The 18321-nt window shown below is 43.4% G+C and overlaps 1 protein-coding gene across 1 annotated transcript in view; it reads right to left on the bottom strand.

Moving 5' to 3' along the window:
- Nucleotides 1–13184, bottom strand: part of LOC143805170 (myosin-4-like) — an 81343-nt gene extending 68159 nt beyond the window's left edge. Inside the window, exon 1 of the mRNA XM_077284130.1 lies at nt 13087–13184. The gene's annotated coding sequence lies outside the window, so the exon portion shown is untranslated. The remainder of the gene's footprint in view (nt 1–13086) is intronic.
- Between the last annotated feature and the right edge of the window lie 5137 nt (nt 13185–18321).

The raw sequence follows: 18321 nt of genomic DNA, 5'->3' as shown, positions 1-18321 counted from the left end.
TGCCAGGGTTAGAACCAGCATTATTTTCTTGGTGGCTTCAAAAGGGGACCACCATGTTGAAGCACCTCTGTACACCGCTTAATTTATTGTCCACTAAACAGGAATTTGTACAACGTCATGAACCACCGATTAGAGAAGCTATGCGCATAAACCAGGTTTTCCATTTTGCCAGACAGAACTTGCCACGCGGAACTCCATTCTACCATACCAGTTTTGAACAAAGGTGCATTAGTGACCCTATGGGTAATGGGATAATTTAATTGATATATTCTTTGATTAATGTACCGCGCACAACAGGGAAATTAAAATATATGCTACAATGGGAGGATGATTTGGGGCTCGACATGCCTGTGGAGACTTGGCATAGTTGCAGTGATGTCCTGTCTAAAGGTAGTCATCAGACATCATTGGCTGAAACATCACTTAAAGTATTACATAGAGCGTACTACGTTCCAACAAAACTACACGCCATATACCCACACATTTCTGAAAACTGCTTTAGAGGCTGTAATATCCCTGGCGACATGTTTCACATTTGGTGGAAGTGTCCAATTGTTGAGGGTCTTTGGCATGAGATCAAACTAATTATTGATCAGATCTTTGGCAAACCAATACCCATGGACCCCACAGTATTTCTATTGGGCAAGAAACATCATGGGTTCTCGAAGAGTTTTCAGAAATTGGTGAATACTTTGTGTATGGCAGCCAAAATTCACATAGCAGCCAAATGGAGAACCCCGTCATTGTCCATTTCGATGGTTAAGGATAGGGTAAATGAGATCTTATTATGTGAACGAATCCAGGCAACCAGGAATGATGACTGGAATACATTCTTTCAGACGTGGAACCCATGGATTGAACTTGACCCCGGCGCTCCTCTGAGCCAGGCCCTCACACTGTCTCCTTAAGTTCTATAATTATTTGGGTATCTGTGTAATTTTAAATGCTTTTGTAGAGAAGGGAATGTCCGGGAATTCTATATGTGTCTACATGTCTGCTCAACACCCGAGTAACCCTGTTTTACACGTTGATTTAAGCCCGCGCGCTCCTAGCTAATGATTCTCAATGCCACATGACACACTAGGTTATCCCCATATCCATGAGGACAGTATTGAAGCTATATACCCCGTTGTTGTTACCCCTAGTCTGATTTTGTCTTGAACCCTCTCATTTTATTTTTCTTTGTTTGTATGTCTGATCCTCCTTATGATTATTTGTTGCCTCCAAATTTTTATGATGGTATACTTCAATAATTTACGTATCTCCTTGCATGGAGGATTGTTTATGTTATATTTTGATATGTAAAAATTTCAAATAAACATATTGAAAAAAAAAAAAACAATAAAACCACAGACAAAACACACAACCAAGTCACAGAAATAGGACAAAACTAAGGACCTCATTGAGGCTCTTAGGACAAATGCAGTCAATGCGGATAATCCATTGGGCCTCTAGTTGACACCCATGGGTCTCCTTAAAATGCCTGGGGATAGGCTTCAAAAGTTCATCCTCTGTAGATGGATCCAAGGTGCCTTAGATGTCTCGGACATGTTCTCTGACTCTCACACGAAGTTGTCGTGAGGTCAGGCCCACATATAATAAACCACAGGGGCATGTGGCATAATAAATTACGTCCTCCGTGGAACATGTGATGTGCTGCGTTATACAAAATTCTTTAGAGCCATTGCTAGATGTAAAGTTGAAACATCGTTCCAAGTTGGCACAAGCGGCGCAGTTTCTACAGGGAAAGAAGCCCCACATCGGGCCTTTAGACCCGAAGGCACATTTTGGTTCTGAACCCTTATAGTAACTGTGGGTAAGGATATCCCGTAAGTTTTTATTCCTTCTGTATGTGATTGATGGTTTTGGAGAAATACATTTTGCCAGGACCACATCTTGTGTGATGAGTGGCCAATATTTGCCCAATATCTCTCTAAAAACATTAGAGTTGCTGGAAAAGGTAGAAATAAATCTCACCTGATGAGTTAGCAGGGGGTTTCTCTTTAACCTTCAAAAGATCCTTTCTTTCAACAAAGGATGCTCTCTTCATGCACTTCTCAATTGTCCTTCCAGAGTATCCTCTGTCCTTAAATCGGCTGAAATTTTCATCAGCCTGTCTCTGATAGGAATCTTCTTCAGAGCAAATACGTCTTGCCCTGAGAAATTGGTCATATGGGATGTTGTTCTTGAGATGTTTGGGATGGGCCGAAGAGGCATGAAGTAAACTATTGACCGAAGTGTTGTGAAATTGGATTCTGGGCTCCCCCGGTGGCCACTTGTGGAATTGAACTTGTGTGCATCATCCCCTCTGTTCACCTGCTCCTATCAGGATGTGGGAGTCGCTATATAACCTTGCTCCTCTGTCAGTTTCTTGCCGGTCAACAATGTAATCAGAAGCCTTCTGTGCTTGTTCCTGCTACTAGACAACTCCCAGCTAAGTTGGACTTTTGTCCTTGTGTGTTTTTGCATTTTGTTCCTGTTCACAGCTGCTGTTTCGTTACTGTGTCTGGAAAGCTCTTGTGATCGGAAATTGCCACTCTGGTGTTATGAGTTAATGCTAGAGTCTTAAAGGAATTTCTGGATGGTGTTTTGATAGGGTTTTCTGCTGACCATGAAAGTGTCCTTTCTGTCTTCCTGCTATCTAGAAAGCGGACCTCGATTTTGCTAAACCTATTTTCATACTACGTTTGTCATTTCATCTAAAATCACCGCCAATATATGTGGGGGCCTCTGTCTGCCTTTTGGGAAAATTTCTCTAGAGGTGAGCCAGGACTGTCTTTTCCTCTGCTAGGATTAGGTAGTTCTCCGGCTGGCGCTGGGCATCTATGGTTAAAAAACGTAGGCATGCTACCCGGCCACTTCTAGTTGTGCGGCAGGTTTAGTTCATGGTCAGTATAGTTTCCATCTTCCAAGAGCTAGTTCTCATATATGCTGGGCTATGTTCTCTCGCCATTGAGAATCATGACAGTTTGACCGGCCAAAAAAAAAAGGGTTAAATTACTGGCTGAGAAAGGAGAGAAAAAAGAAGTCTGCTACAATTTTTTTTTTTTTTTCCTCTAGTTCTGAGTGTGCTCTTAATTGAATCACTTGCTAGTCTGCCTATACTGCAGCCTTCCTCTCTTTCTCTCCTTCTAATCCTTGAATGGCTCTGTGTTCACCTGTTTCAAATGGATCTTCAGAGTGTAGCTACAGGTTTGAATAATCTCGCCACAAAGGTACAAAATTTGCAAGATTTTGTTGTTCATGCACCTATGTCTGAGCCTAGAATTCCTTTGCCTGAATTCTTCTCGGGGAATAGATCTCACTTTCAAAATTTTAAAAATAATTGCAAATTGTTTTTGTCCCTGAAGTCTCGCTCTGCCGGAGACCCTGCACAGCAGGTCAGGATTGTAATTTCCTTGCTCCGGGGCGACCCTCAAGACTGGGCTTTTGCATTGGCACCAGGGGATCCTGCGTTGCTCAATGTGGATGCGTTTTTTCTGGCCTTGGGGTTGCTTTATGAGGAACCTCATTTAGAGCTTCAGGCGGAAAAGGCCTTGATGTCCTTGTCTCAGGGGCAAGATGAAGCTGAAATATACTGCCAAAAATTCCGCAAATGGTCTGTGCTTACTCAGTGGAATGAGTGCGCCCTGGCGGCGATTTTCAGAGAAGGTCTCTCTGATGCCATTAAGGATGTTATGGTGGGGTTCCCTGTGCCTGCGAGTCTGAATGAGTCCATGACGATGGCTATTCAGATCGATAGGCGTCTGCGGGAGCGCAAACCTGTGCACCATTTGGCGGTGTCTACTGAGAAAACGCCAGAAAATATGCAATGTGATAGAATTCTGTCCAGAAGCGAGCGGCAGAATTTTAGATGAAAAAATGGGTTGTGCTTCTATTGTGGTGATTCAACTCATGTTATATCAGCATGCTTTAAGCGTACTAAGAAGCCTGACAAGTCTGTTTCAATTAGCACTTTACAGTCTAAGTTTATTCTATCTGTGACCCTGATTTGTTCTTTGTCATCTATTACCGCGGACGCCTATGTCGACTCTGGCGCTGCTTTGAGTCTTATGGATTGGTCCTTTGCCAAACGCTGTGGGTATGATTTGGAGCCACTGGAGGCTCCGATACCTCTGAAAGGGATTGACTCCACCCCATTGGCTAGTAATAAACCACAATACTGGACACAAGTGACTATGCGTGTTAATCCGGATCACCAGGAGATTATTCGCTTTCTGGTGCTGTATAATCTACATGATGTTTTGGTGCTGGGATTGCCATGGCTGCAATCTCATAACCCAGTCCTCGACTGGAGAGCTATGTCTGTGTTAAGCTGGGGATGTAAAGGAACTCATGGGGACGTACCTTTGGTTTCCATTTCATCATCTATTCCCTCTGAGATTCCTGAATTCTTGTCTGACTTTCGTGACGTTTTTGAAGAACCCAAGGTTGGTTCACTACCTCCGCACCGGGAGTGCGATTGTGCCATAGACTTGATTCCGGGTAGTAAATACCCTAAGGGTCGTTTATTTAATCTGTCTGTGCCTGAACACGCTGCTATGCGAGAATATATAAAGGAGTCCTTGGAAAAGGGACATATTCGTCCTTCGTCATCTCCCTTAGGAGCCGGTTTTTTCTTTGTGTCTAAGAAAGACGGCTCTTTGAGGCCGTGTATTGATTATCGACTTTTGAATAAAATCACGGTTAAATATCAATATCCGTTACCACTGCTTACTGATTTGTTTGCTCGTATAAAGGGGGCCAAGTGGTTCTCTAAGATTGATCTCCGTGGGGCGTATAATTTGGTGCGAATCAAGCAGGGGGATGAGTGGAAAACCGCATTTAATACGCCCGAGGGCCATTTTGAGTATTTGGTGATGCCTTTTGGTCTTTCAAATGCCCCTTCAGTCTTCCAGTCCTTTATGCATGACATTTTCCGCGATTATTTGGATAAATTTATGATTGTGTATTTGGATGATATTCTGATTTTTTCGGATGACTGGGACTCTCATGTCCAGCAGGTCAGGAGGGTTTTTCAGGTTTTGCGGTCTAATTCCTTGTGTGTGAAGGGTTCTAAGTGTGTTTTTGGGGTTCAAAAGATTTCTTTCTTGGGATACATTTTTTCCCCCTCTTCCATCGAGATGGATCCTGTCAAGGTTCAGGCTATTGGTGATTGGACGCAACCCTCTTCTCTTAAGAGTCTTCAGAAATTTTTGGGCTTTGCTAACTTTTATCGTCGATTTATTGCTGGTTTTTCTGATGTTGTAAAACCATTGACTGATTTGACTAAGAAGGGTGCTGATGTTGCTGATTGGTCCCCTGATGCTGTGGAGGCCTTTCGGGAGCTCAAGCGCCGCTTTTCTTCCGCCCCAGTGTTGCGTCAGCCTGATGTTGCTCTTCCTTTTCAGGTTGAGGTCGACGCTTCTGAAATCGGAGCTGGGGCGGTGTTGTCGCAGAGAAGTTCCGACTGCTCCGTGATGAGACCTTGTGCTTTTTTTTCCCGTAAATTTTCGCCCGCCGAGCGGAATTATGATATTGGGAATCGGGAGCTTTTGGCCATGAAGTGGGCTTTTGAGGAGTGGCGTCACTGGCTTGAGGGGGCCAGACATCAGGTGGTGGTATTGACTGACCACAAAAATTTAATTTACCTTGAGTCTGCCAGGCGCCTGAATCCTAGACAGGCGCGCTGGTCGTTGTTTTTCTCTCGGTTTAATTTTGTGGTGTCGTACCTACCGGGTTCTAAGAATGTTAAGGCGGATGCCCTTTCTAGGAGTTTTGAGCCTGACTCCCCTGGTAATTCTGAGCCCACAGGTATCCTTAAAGATGGAGTGATATTGTCTGCCGTTTCTCCAGACCTGCGGCGGGCCTTGCAGGAGTTTCAGGCGGATAGACCTAATCGTTGCCCACCTGGTAGACTGTTTGTTCCTGATGATTGGACCAGTAGAGTCATCTCTGAGGTTCATTCTTCTGCGTTGGCAGGTCATCCTGGAATCTTTGGTACCAGGGATTTGGTGGCAAGGTCCTTCTGGTGGCCTTCCCTGTCACGAGATGTGCGAGGCTTTGTGCAGTCTTGTGACGTTTGTGCTCGGGCCAAGCCTTGTTGTTCTCGGGCTAGTGGATTGTTGTTGCCCTTGCCTATCCCGAAGAGGCCTTGGACGCACATCTCGATGGATTTTATTTCGGATCTGCCTGTTTCTCAGAAGATGTCTGTCATCTGGGTGGTGTGTGACCGTTTCTCTAAGATGGTCCATCTGGTTCCCTTGCCTAAGTTGCCTTCTTCTTCCGAGTTGGTTCCTCTGTTTTTTCAAAATGTTGTTCGTTTGCATGGTATTCCTGAGAATATCGTTTCTGACAGAGGGACCCAATTCGTGTCTAGATTTTGGCGGGCATTCTGTGCTAGGATGGGCATAGATTTGTCTTTTTCGTCTGCTTTCCATCCTCAGACTAATGGCCAGACCGAGCGGACTAATCAGACCTTGGAGACATATTTGAGGTGTTTTGTGTCTGCGGATCAGGATGATTGGGTTGCTTTTTTGCCTTTGGCGGAGTTCGCCCTCAATAATCGGGCCAGCTCTGCCACCTTGGTGTCCCCGTTTTTCTGTAATTTGGGGTTTCATCCTCGATTTTCCTCCGGTCAAGTGGAATCTTCGGATTGTCCTGGAGTGGATGCTGTGGTGGAGAGGTTGCATCAGATTTGGGGGCAGGTGGTAGACAATTTGAAGTTGTCCCAGGAGAAGACTCAGCTTTTTGCCAACCGCCGTCGTCGTGTTGGTCCTCGGCTTTGTGTTGGGGACTTGGTGTGGTTGTCTTCTCGTTTTGTCCCTATGAGGGTTTCTTCTCCTAAGTTTAAGCCTCGGTTCATCGGCCCGTACAAGATATTGGAGATTCTTAACCCTGTGTCCTTCCGTTTGGACCTCCCTGCATCCTTTTCGATTCATAATGTTTTTCATCGGTCATTGTTGCGCAGGTATGAGGTACCGGTTGTGCCTTCCGTTGAGCCTCCTGCTCCGGTGTTGGTTGAGGGTGAGTTGGAGTACGTTGTGGAAAAGATCTTAGACTCTCGTGTTTCCAGACGGAGACTCCAGTATCTGGTCAAATGGAAGGGATACGGTCAGGAGGATAATTCTTGGGTCACTGCCTCTGATGTTCATGCCTCCGATCTTGTCCGTGCCTTTCATAGGGCTCATCCTGATCGCCCTGGTGGTTCTGGTGAGGGTTCGGTGCCCCCTCCTTGAGGGGGGGGTACTGTTGTGAAATTGGATTCTGGGCTCCCCCGGTGGCCACTTGTGGAATTGAACTTGTGTGCATCATCCCCTCTGTTCACCTGCTCCTATCAGGATGTGGGAGTCGCTATATAACCTTGCTCCTCTGTCAGTTTCTTGCCGGTCAACAATGTAATCAGAAGCCTTCTGTGCTTGTTCCTGCTACTAGACAACTCCCAGCTAAGTTGGACTTTTGTCCTTGTGTGTTTTTGCATTTTGTTCCTGTTCACAGCTGCTGTTTCGTTACTGTGTCTGGAAAGCTCTTGTGATCGGAAATTGCCACTCTGGTGTTATGAGTTAATGCTAGAGTCTTAAAGGAATTTCTGGATGGTGTTTTGATAGGGTTTTCTGCTGACCATGAAAGTGTCCTTTCTGTCTTCCTGCTATCTAGAAAGCGGACCTCGATTTTGCTAAACCTATTTTCATACTACGTTTGTCATTTCATCTAAAATCACCGCCAATATATGTGGGGGCCTCTGTCTGCCTTTTGGGAAAATTTCTCTAGAGGTGAGCCAGGACTGTCTTTTCCTCTGCTAGGATTAGGTAGTTCTCCGGCTGGCGCTGGGCATCTAGGGTTAAAAAACGTAGGCATGCTACCCGGCCACTTCTAGTTGTGCGGCAGGTTTAGTTCATGGTCAGTATAGTTTCCATCTTCCAAGAGCTAGTTCTCATATATGCTGGGCTATGTTCTCTCGCCATTGAGAATCATGACACCGAAGTATCCTTCCTGTGCAGGTCACTTTGGAGGAAGCCATTCTCACCCTTTCTAATCCGTACGTCGAGGAAATCCACACTACTCTGGCTGTAATGACAAGTAAGTTTAATATTGAATTCATTAGTGTTCAGCTGGTCCACAAACTTCAAAAGATCATTCTCAGTACTCTGCCAGATTGCAAACACATCATCTATGTAGCGTGTCCACATTATCATATTGGATGCCAAGGGGTTGGTGTCAGAGATGAAAATCCTCTCCCACAGCCCCAGGAACAGACATGCATAGGACGGCGCAAAGGCCGCCCCCATGGCTGTACCCTGGAGCTGCAGGTAGAGTGCCTCCTTAAAAATGAAAAAGTTATGGGACAGGGCAAATTCCAATAAAGACATAAGAAAACGAACAAAATGATCTTCCAAGCCCGTCATCTCAAGAAAGAAGTTAGTCGCCTCCAAACCGTCAGCATGTCTTATTGACATATAGAGGGACTCTACATCTAATGTTACCAACCACATGTCAGGTTCAAGACAGATATTCATGATTTTAGATAGAATATCTCTCAGATAGGATGGGAGTGTTTTGACAAGTGGTTTGAGGTAAAAGTCCAACATCTTACCTATGTTTTCTGTGAGTCCCCCATTTCCAGAAACGATAGGTCGTCCAGGTGGACATGTCTGACTTTTGTGAATTTTAGGCAACAAATATAGGCATGGTGTCCGTGGTGTAGCAGGAATCAAGCCATCCCTCAGATCTTTTGATATCAGCCTGTCCAAGAAGGCCTCTTCCAAGATATCCTTGAGTTCAGCCTGAAAAGCGCATGAAGGATTAAAACTTAACCTTTGGTAGTTGTTTTCGTCTCTTAGTTGCCGATACACCTCCCTCTCATACATGTCTATAGGCCATACAACAACTTTGCCCCCTTTATCTGCTGGTTTCACCACAACCTCTTTTAGGCGGCGTAAATCAGATAGCGCCTGTCTTTGCGTCCTAGTTAGATTATCATGTTTGATACACTGGGGTATTCTTTTAAGTTCCTCTGTCACCACTTTGACAAACAATTCTATTTCAGGGAACAAATTTAAGAATGGAAAACGTTTTGGTTTGGGTAACATGAACTTACTCGCCTTAATAGTGGTATCAGCTTCACCACAAAGCTCATTTAAAATCTTAATAGCCTCCTGTTCTTCGGCAGTCCATTGTGCCTCTTCCACATCCTTTCTTTGATGCAATTTGTGAAGAACCAGCTTTCTTGCAAAAAGGTGAAGATCTTTCACTGCTGTAAAAAAGTTAAAAGCTGAGGTTGGAGAAAAGGACAACCCGAGACTTAATACCTCTATCTGTGCATCAGTCAGTGGAGTTGATGATAGGTTAACTACCTGTAACTTAGAGGATCCTGACTTGCCAGTGTAGGTACGTTTAGTTGAGTTATTTCTCCAATTATAATTGGTACCCTTACGTCTAGCCCGGCTGATAGAGGGCGTACGTTGGTTGTCAGAATTTTCCATAGGATTTTCAACTGACGACAAAGAGGAGACGGATGATGATCGTGTCGACATTTGAGACTTATGTCACTTGTAAACAGAGTTGATTTTAAAATCTTGTACATCCCGTAGGAATTTTTTAGTTTTTACTTCTTGGATTTCCTTTTCCCAGATTAAGAATTGCCTATCCAGATCTTTCTTGAATACTTCCATATCTGTAGTGCTTAATGAGTCCATAAGTTTCTTTTGTAAGGACTCAATTTCATCTTCCATCATTTCCAAACTTTTCTTATTCATACCAATAAGGAGTTCAATGAGTGAGCAGAGATTATACGCCTCCTCACATCTTTTACGAAAGAGTCATCCACAGGAAAAGAGGGTAGAATTCTGACTCTTAAACCCCTTGGAATCATATTTTTAGACAAATAACTCTCCAGAGAGGCTTTATTCCACCAAATTCGCATTCGTTTTTTCAAAAGAAATTTCAGAGTCCTTAGTTTCAAAGATTGTCCCATTTTCTGTTTCACCACTAGGAGTCGCCTCACACTTAAAAATTGCGCCTATATGAGCCAGCCAGGATTGATCCCGTGCTTTGAGATCCATTGCCCACACTAATGCTGCAAAAAAAAAACACATGAACAATTCAAAATACCAAAAAAAGGGGCCATAAATTAAACAAGCTCAACGGTAAATATAGATAGGGAAACCAAAAGAAAATGGACACAGAGCAATAATAAAGAGTAAAACATCAAAATTTAATTGACAAATATTTAAAACCAAAAAATTATACATAAATGTATCAGACACAGGATTTAAAAATGAAAGACGACACCCTAGTGCCACGTCAGAGCAGGAGGTATACAGGATAATGCACCAATGTATAGATATATAAGAGCTAGCACATTCACTAAATATCGTATGGTCCTATATAATGGCTAGTTGATCAAATAGAGTTCTTAAAGGGAACCTGTCACCCCCCCCCCCCCCCCCCCCCAGGCATTTGAAACTAAAAGAGCCACCTTGTGCAGCAGTAATGCTGCATTCTGACAAGGTGGCTCTTTTAGTTATTGGTGCTGTAACTGCAGAAATAATCCGTTTTGCAATTTGTCCTAAATACCTTTCTTCAGTCTTGGAGGCAGGCCTTTCCCCCCTGCTGCAGACGCCACACAGCCGTCACTCGAGTCTTCTTGGCGCCGGGCGCCGCCTCCTCATCGCTATTTTGAAATCAGCTGGCGCCTTCGCTCTTTTCTCCTGCCTTGGGCAGGCGCAGTGAGCGCTGCCCGTCCTCTGTCCTCATATGCAGTCTAGCTGACTTCGGCTGTACGGCCGCCCTGCCTGTGAATCCCGGCCCCGCAGTGTCTTCTGATTTATTCACATTGCGGGGCTGACAAAAGGCATGACAAAAGAGCGCAGGCTGATTTCAAAACAGCGGTGAGGAGGCGGCGCCCGGCGCCAAGAAGACTTGAGTGATGGCTGTGTGGCGTCTGCAGCAGGGGGTGGAAAGGCCTGCCTCCAGGACTGAAGAAAGGTATTTAGGACAAATTACAAAACTGATTATTTCTGCAGTTACAGCACCCAGAACTAAAAGAGCCACCTTGTCAGAATGCAGCATTACTGCTGCACAGGGTGGCTCTTTTAGATTCAAACGCCTGGGGGGGGGGGATGTGACAGGTTCCCTTTAATTAACATAGACATATACAGTACAGATCAAAAGTTTGGACACACCTTCTCATTTAAAGATTTTTCAGTATTTTCATGACTATGATTGTACATTCACACTGAAGGCATCAAAACTATGAATTAACACATGTGGAATTATATACTTAACAAAAAAGTGTGAAACAACTGAAAATATGTCATATTCTAGGTTTTTCAAAGTAGCCACCTTTTGCTTTGATGACTTCTTTGCACACTCTTGGCATTCTCTTGATGAGCTTCAAGAGGTAGTCACCACAAATGGTTTTTACTTCACAGGTGTGCCCTGTCAGGTTTAATAAGTGGGATTTCTTGCCTTATAAATGGGGTTGGGACCATCAGTTGTGTTGTGCAGAAGTCTGGTGGATACACAGCTGATAGTCCTACTGAATAGACTGTTAGAATTTGTATTATGGCAAGAAAAAAGCAGCTAAGTAAAGAAAAACGAGTGTCCATCATTACTTTAAGAAATGAAGGTCAGTCAGTCTGAAAAATTGGGAAAACTTTCAAAGTGTTCCCAAGTGCAGTTGCAAAAACAATCGAGCGCTACAAAGAAACTGGCTCACATGAGGACCACCCCAGGAAAGGAAGACCAAGAGTCACCTCTGCTTTTGAGGATAAGTTTATCCCAGTCACCAGCCTCAGAAATCGCAGGTTAACAGCAGCTCAGATTAGAGACCAGGTCAATGCCACACAGAGTTCTAGCAGCAGACACATCTCTACAACAACTGTTAAGAGGAGACTTTGTGCAGCAGGCCTTCATGGTAAAATAGCTGCTAGGAAACCACTGCTAAGGACAGGCAACAAGCAGAAGAGACTTGTTTGGGCTAAAGAACACAAGGAATGGACATTAGACCGGTGGAAATCTGTGCTTTGGTCTGATGAGTCCAAATTTAAGATCTTTGGTTCCAACCACCGTGTCTTTGTGCGATGCAGAAAAGGTGAACGGATGGACTCTACATGCCTGGTTCCCACCGTGAAGCATGGAGGAGGAGGTGTGATGGTGTCGGGGTGCTTTGCTGGTGACACTGTTGGGGATTTATTCAAAATTGAAGGCATACTGAACCAGCATGGCTACCACAGCATCTTGCAGCGGCATGCTATTCCATCCGGTTTGCATTTCGTTTTACCATCATTTATTTTTCAACAGGACAATGACCCCCAAACACACCACCAGGCTGTGTATGGGCTATTTGACCAAGAAGAAGAGTGATCGGGTGCTACACCAGATGACCTGGCCTCCACAGTCACCAGACCTGAACCCAATCAAGATGGTTTGGGGTGGGCTAGACCGCAGAGTGAAGGCAAAAGGGCCAACAAGTGCTAAGCATCTCTGGGAACTCCTTCAAGATTGTTGGAAGACCGTTTCCGATGACTACCTCTTGAAGCTCATCAAGAGAATGCCAAGAGTGTGCAAAGCAGTCATCAAAGCAAAAGGTGGCTACTTTGAAAAACCTAGAATATGACATATTTTCAGTTGTTTCACACTTTTTTGTTAAGTATATAATTCCACATGTGTTAATTCATAGTTTTGATGCCTTCAGTGTGAATGTACAATTTTCATAGTCATGAAAATACAGAAAAATCTTTAAATGAGAAGGTGTGTCCAAACTTTTGATCTGTACCGTATATGTACAAACCGTGGCATAGATTCAATCATCATGCATATTGCAGCAGTATTAGGAATGATACAATAAGGTGCCTAGTGCTTTCATACCGCTTCAGTATAAGCTGCCATGTGAGATCAGTGCCAAAAAATGTATTTTTAACTCACTATACAGTGAAAAATAAAGAACCTGAGCATAAATGTGCAAAATACCATAATGCATGTAAAGGTATGCAGGTATAAGTGCCAAATAACCAGAGAAAACTCCACTTACATGTAATAATGCATCAGCGCAAACAAGAGTCACAAAAAAGTTTTTGCACGGGAGAGAAAATAACTGGAACCAACCTGCTACTATAGACGTGGGTGGAAAGGGACCCCAATGCGCGTTTCGCTTAATGCTTCTTTGGGGGGCATGATGTCAGAAGTGGAAAGAAGCAGGTATATATACCCCGTCCAGCACATGTTACTAGCGGCTATAGCGATGCTTCCAGTGACACGGAGAGGACCGGAAGCCAAGGAATCAGCGTTCAGCGTCACAGCCTTTCGCCCACCACTGACGCGTCAGTAAGGCAGGCCAGGAAGCGCGACGCCTGGAGGACGCGTCGCCCAGGCAACGGAACCATGCCAGTCACATGAAGCGTACACCGCATAACAGGCTGCAGGTATGTCGGGTGAATGCGAGAGAACACATGGATAGACAAACATACATAGGAGACTGAAAGGATGAAAGTGAGTGCACATACCTCAAGTGATGTGTGGAAATCATCCAAAGTGAGGACAGGGAGGGGGATGTGCCATGAATAAGTGTTAAGGGAAATGGTGGACAAAAAATATAAGCGACAGAGGAGAGATATCCAGTAATACTTAACCAAATGTATACATAATTAATGAGGATGACTCAAAACACGATATATATATGAAAAATAAGTCAATAAAGACATACATTTAACCAAAATAGTACTGAAATATAGTGATCAAGTATGAGCCTGTGTCTGTACTGCTACATACTTAGGCTGATAACCGGTTCATGCAGCTTTACATGAACACCCGATCCTTACACTATGGCTGGTCAAAACAACGAAAGCAATTGTTACCATCCACCTCTCGTGTCTCCCCTTTTCCTCATAGATTGTAAGCTTGCGAGCAGGGCCCTCATTCCTCCTGGTATCTATTTTGATCTATGTGTTTGTTATGCTGTAATGTCTGTTGTACACTCACCGGCCACTTTATTAGGTACACCTGTCCAACTTCCTGTTAACACTTAATTTCTAATCAGCCAATCACATGGCGGCAACTCAGTGCATTTAGGCATGTAGACATGGTCAAGACAATCTCCTGCAGTTCAAACCGAGCATCAGTATGGGGAAGAAAGGTGATTTGAGTGCCTTTGAACGTGGCATGGTTGTTGGTGCCAGAAGGGCTGGTCTGAGTATTTCAGAAACTGCTGATCTACTGGGATTTTCACGCACAACCATCTCTAGGGTTTACAGAGAATGGTCCGAAAAAGAAAAAAAATCCAGTGAGCGGCAGTTCTGTGGGCGGAAATGCCTTGTTGATGCCAGAGGTCAGAGGAGAATGGGCAGACTGGTTCGAGCTGATAGAAAGGCAACAGTGACTCAAATCGCCACCCGTTACAACCAAGGTAGGCCTAAGAGCATCTCTGAACGCACAGTGCGTCGAACTTTGAGGCAGATGGGCTACAGCAGCAGAAGACCACACCGGGTACCACTCCTTTCAGCTAAGAACAGGAAACTGAGGCTACAATTTGTACAAGCTCATCGAAATTGGACAGTAGAAGATTGGAAAAACGTTGCTTGGTCTGATGAGTCTCGATTTCTGCTGCGACATTCGGATGGTAGGGTCAGAATTTGGCGTAAACAACATGAAAGCATGGATCCATCCTGCCTTGTATGGAGGATCTTTGGGATGTGCAGCCGACAAATCTGCGGCAACTGTGTGATGCCATCATGTCAATATGGACCAAAATCTCTGAGGAATGCTTCCAGCACCTTGTTGAATCTATGCCACGAAGAATTGAGGCAGTTCTGAAGGCAAAAGGGGGTCCAACCCGTTACTAGCATGGTGTACCTAATAAAGTGGCCGGTGAGTGTATGTACAAGCCCCCCTCTAAAATGTAAAGTGCTGCGGAATATGTCGGCGCTATAAAAATAAAATTAGTATTATTATTATTATTTTTAATGGCCTTTTCTTAACAATCCTTTCAAGGCTGCGGCTATCCCGGTTGCTTGTGCACCTTTTTTTTACCACACTTTTCCTTCCACTTGACTTCCCATTAATATGCTTGGATACAGCATTCTGTGAACAGCCAGCTTCTTTAGCAATGACCTTTTGTTGCTTACTCTCCTTGTGGAGTGTGTCAATGACTGTCTTCTGCACATCTGTCAAGTCAGCAGTCTTCCCCATGATTGTGGAGCTACTGAAACAGATTAAGGGACCTTTTTAAACGCTTTGGAAGCCTTTGCAGGTATTTTTTCTAAATTACTGAGATAATGACTTTTGGGTTTTCATTGGCTGTAAGCCATAATCATCAACATAAACAGAAATAAACACTTGAACTAGATCACTCTATTTGTAATGATTCTATATAATATGGGAGTTTCCCTTTTTGTATTGAAGAACTGAAATAAATTAACTTTTTGATGATATTCTAATCTATCTATCTATCTATCTATCTATCTATCTATCTATCTATCTATCTATCTATCTATCTATCGCAAATACATAGCGTTAAATGGGAATCTGTCACCAGGTTAAGGCTTCCCATTATTAGTGCATCATAAAATATGGTAAGCAGGAGGTTATCTAGGGGCGACACTAGGGTCTTAAAAAATAAGAGGCACAAGCCCAAGGTATATATCTAACCATAGACACCCCAGCCCACCACTTACAGTATATTGATATGTTTATGAAAACTAGCCCTATTGCTTCCATACCAATATTAAATATTACCTATATACCCTTGCAAACAAAGCACAGTATGCAAAGACCATTAATAATCTTGCAATACAATGCTTAAATAATACCGCCACACTATGATTACTACCATTATACAACATAATAAGTAATATTACTATTATTTCTGGTTTCTTTTCAAGATACTGATGTATAAACACCCCCCCCCCCCCCGCACTCATCATAGGTTTGTAGGATTCACATAGCAAGTCTTCTCCAGGTCATCTGCCAATATTCTGTCAATATCTTTCTCTGATTTCCAACGCCTACCAATTCACGTCACATTTTTCCCTCTGATTTCTGTTATTTTTCTCAAAAGAGAAAACCTATAATCACCATAACCCTGATACCTTGGGCACCATAGACTGCATTCCATATTTTCATTAGGTCTCATTACATATCTTAGCTCTTTACTTTCTGTGATCCCTGTAGCTTTTAGTATGAGAGACTCTTTATATATATATATATATATATATATATATATATATATATATATATATATATATATATATATATAATTATTATTATTATTATTTTTTTTTTTTCCGGCATATACTGTATTCCATTTACCTTGTTTGGAGGTTCTACTTGTGACATACCTTGATTACAAATTGCGGTGAGCTTTCTATGTATATTGGTTTATAGCTCTATTTAGATATAAAGATTACACACTAAACTCAAGGCAAGGTATACATATGTATCAATCACTCAAAAAAATGTAAAGAAAATATATACCGTATGTGACAAGAATATAGAAAGGGAAACTTTTTTCTCTTTCAAACCATCACCATAATGTATACCAAAATGGACAAGGTAACGGACACCTCGGCTATTACAAGCAGCAAAACAAGAACAAAAAAGACCGAACTCATGCCCAATGGTTGTGCTGAATAAAGATATTTATTGTAGATATAGAACAACATAGGGTTAGAGGGGAACATAATACCAAAAGGAGGGCACTAAGCAGGAGATGGAAAAAATGCTATATATAGTATACTGTGAAATCCATGAGGATAGATTGCTTAAAAGTATTGAAAAGTAAATCAGTAACTAACACAGTATGAACCCAAATCAATGAGAAAGGGTATAACAGGTGTATTTATATGGGAAAGTAAAGTGCTAGTGCAATCATGCTAAAGGCTTGGGCAGCAAGTTAATAGACAACAGAGATTAGAGTACATAAAGTTATGTGCTACTGGCTGATGGTAAATCAAATATAAGGCCACATGATAATTACCTGTTATGTATGTGCAAGACGTCTCTTGGATGCACCCTGACCCAACGCATGTTTCAGCGTCTGCTTTCGTCAGGGGGTGATATAAAGATAATATGATGTGCAGATTGTCTATCTGAGGAAGGTCATTGCATTGACTAAAATGTCTCTTAAATGGAATTTCCCCTTTCAAAAAAGTGGTCAATAAATGATCGTAGTCTCGTAAAAAAAACAAAAACAGATACTTGAGATTCCTGGGTCCAGCAGCTACTTTCCTCCGCTACTTTGGTCTTCATGTGCTGGCTGCAGTGGTGACATCTTGACTATGCTGCAGATCACTGCTGCAGCCAATCATTGAGCTTAGCAATTTGTTGCATTTACATGAACAGAATCGCTGAGCGAACTGATTGGCTGTAGTTATGACGTCATCGGTGCCATCAAGACAAAAAGACAGGGGCAGGGCAGTGACAGAAAGCCGGTGCTGAACCCATTGAGGGTGGGTATGTAGGGATGTGGACTGTCTTATCCTGTTCTTGTCCCTGAAGACAACAAACTTATCATGTGAACACTGTTGTGCTGTTTTATATCTAAAAATGATTTGATTCTTTTGTAATGTGCTATGGTAATGTACAGCATGTGAAGTGTTAATGCATAATGATAGAAATAGCCCAGTGGATTGGCACTTGGTTCATTAAAAAGAGGAGCACTTCCTGATAGGGTGTGTTCAGAGCGAGTTAGTGAAGTGCATAGTGAAGGTCAAGTGCAGGAGCTGTGGGTTACTAGGGGCAGCATATGTCGCTTGTTCCTGGCAGTGGGAGGCATTACTGGAATCCCAAGAGGTCGCTCCTGTCACATCCTAAGCCCAAAGTCTTGCATAGGGGCTACCAGACACATTGTATCCTCTGGCGTACAGTGGAAGATGGGCAGGGACCCGCATAGGCGGAAGATGATGGCAGGTCCCAAGTGCACTGTCGAGGTGGACGGGAAATCCCTGAGACCGAATCAGTGGGCTTGGGGGTAGTACAGGCGAGCTAGCGGTAGGACTGAAGAGAAGTTGTACTAAGGAGGAAGAAAATGTAAATTGCTATGCCTTATCACATCTGTGCCCACCTGATAAACTTGAACTGACCAGTAAACGTTTGCCTGTTGTAAAGAACTTGATGTGCCCTGAATTGTGTGTGATGACTCCTGAGGACGGAAGCCTGGAGGCAGCGGAGGCTTGCGGCCTACGAGCTAGTGTGATGCACCGCACACCGTACAGCACACTGGGACTGGGACACCGTTTGTAAAGTGCCAGAGCGAAACCAGACAGCAGCGGTAATGACTACCACACTGTGCCACTTTGCATTTGACATAATCGGCAGTGTCGATCCATGCATCAAGAAAACTTAACA

The sequence above is a fragment of the Ranitomeya variabilis genome, chromosome 2 (genome assembly GCF_051348905.1).
Source record: "Ranitomeya variabilis isolate aRanVar5 chromosome 2, aRanVar5.hap1, whole genome shotgun sequence".
NCBI classification, from domain to species: Eukaryota; Metazoa; Chordata; class Amphibia; order Anura; family Dendrobatidae; genus Ranitomeya; species Ranitomeya variabilis.
The sequence above is the reverse complement of the archived record's forward strand: the minus strand, read 5'-3'. Positions and strand labels throughout refer to the sequence as shown.